The sequence below is a fragment of the Aplysia californica genome, unplaced genomic scaffold (genome assembly GCF_000002075.1).
Source record: "Aplysia californica isolate F4 #8 unplaced genomic scaffold, AplCal3.0 scaffold00661, whole genome shotgun sequence".
Lineage (NCBI taxonomy): Eukaryota > Metazoa > Mollusca > Gastropoda > Aplysiida > Aplysiidae > Aplysia > Aplysia californica.
The window spans coordinates 362328-364432 of record NW_004797931.1 but is presented as its reverse complement, the minus strand read 5'-3'; positions in this window follow the sequence as shown (position 1 = coordinate 364432).

Here is a 2105-nt window from a genome sequence, read left to right as displayed (position 1 = left end):
AGAGAGAGAGAGAGACCATAACTGGAATGTTGTCCGAGTGGGGGTATGAAAAGGCGATATGCCGAACCTGAAATGAGGAAGATTACTCAAGTACCTGTCCTGAGGAATTAGTTTTGATAGCGTGTCCATAGCTGAGGTAGAAACCCCAACAAAGAACAGTGATTTTAATGTGTAATGTCTTGTGGCTTTAAACTGCACGTCTTTCTCATTCTCACCATGTTTTTGCCGCATATATTTCTCAAATATACGCAGTGTGCTTCTTCTACCTCATTTTGGCCACGTTAAATCGGCATTTGTTTTGCAATATTGGTGCTCTTTGCGCAAAAGACGTGGCTCCACCCCCAAGAGGGAATGTCTATTCTATCGGGGATCTCCGACTGTCTGTTGGGATTTTGTATTCAACGAGGTATGACCTTGGCAGGCAGAATGGAAGCAGACAGCTCCCTGAATCCTCTCAGTTGTAAAACATACACAATTTGCCAGTGTTGACAAGATTTGTTTGTGTGTGTGTGTGTGTGTGTGTGTGTGTGTGTGTGTGTGTGTGTGTGTGTGAATGTAGCTCTTGTCATACTGTACTGCCGAGAAGACGTCGACCCCGGGCCTTCCTGTTCATTACTAACTAAACCTTTTGGTGCAAGGGAGCGAGTGGTTTATGGGTGCCACTGGTAGATCCAGCAGTTTCTTTTCTTTTTTTCTGTTGTTTATACCTGTCCATTTTTTTGCACCCGGTGGCATTAATTATTTTGGTGGGTTACTCTTTACCGTAATCAAAATGTGGTGCATTTGAGTAACTAGGTTATACTAGTGCCCTCCCGTATGCTCCTTGAAGTTCTTGTGAAAGCTGTGTGTAGATTTAGTTGATTAAATCTTGCTTTGGCGGTAGGGGCAGTTCTGATCTTAGTTGTGTGGGGAGATTTTATTTTTTTTTAGCTGGAAGGCAGGTTGTGTTTTGGGGGGGTGGGGTAGACAGTAAGGAGTAAGATTTGATGACTGATGGGAAACAGTTGCTGATAACGACATAATACGAGTCTCATGAAATTGTGCTTGGACATCTCGTTGATACCAGGGGTCTCTCGGATAAAGTCGGGGAAAGCTTCCGTCTGTTGATATTTCCTCGGACAGGAAATCTTCTTCAAACACACACTCTCCATCTCTGACAATAAACCCCAAGGCCCGTGCTGCGCGCTTTGCTTGTCTGCGCGGAGCTGGTGAGGAAAACCAGAGGTGATAGCTCCCAGATCCGTTTCCCCTTCAGGGTTTTCTGAGATCTCTCCCTGATCTTGTAATGTATTAGTTGAGGCTGGCTACTTTACAGTGATATTTTCTGACGCATTGTTGTTCCGTCTTGTCTTTTTGTCGATTTTTTTTAGCTCTTGATGCAGCAGGATGAGGTCTGCTTCCCTTCAACACCCCATCCATATTTTTACCACCCCCAACCTTCTGGTTTCAGACGTGCCGATCGGCTTTACGCAACAAAATACCTGGTCGATTTCACCGTGGGTTTAGTGTGGCAGCGTTACAAATTCCACACCGTAATGTAAAAATTCTAGATTTATATCCAAGCATTTGCCGGCAACGCCAAAACGTTTGCTTCCATTTCTTTTTTAAATTCTCACCCATTTCTCGCTGTGTGGAGCTTTGGACAAAATAATTTACCGAAAGTGCAATCTTTTTTTTTTCGAGTTCACTATTAAGAGCGTGTGTACGCATGTTTATGTATGTTTGTGTGTGTGTGTGTGTGTGTGTGTGTGTGTGTGCGCGCGCGTGTGTGTGTGTGTGTGTTGTGTATGTGTGTGTGTGTGTGTGTGTGTGTGTGTTAGAGAGAGAGACGGACGGATGGACAGACAGACAGACAAACAAAGCCAGAGAAAGTTAAAGAAGTTTTCAATGAACTGCCTGCCACGTCAGTAATATGTGCTAAACACACGATGCGGTGTGGGGAGGAGAGAGATAGAGAGAAGTAAGGGATAGATACAGGGACAGACGGGCCGATAGAATGAGAGAGAGAGAGAGAGAGAGAGAATTTCACGATGGGCTACCTGCCACGTCACTTATATGTGCTAAACACACAACGGTTTGGGGGATGGGGTGCTAAGGAGAGAGAG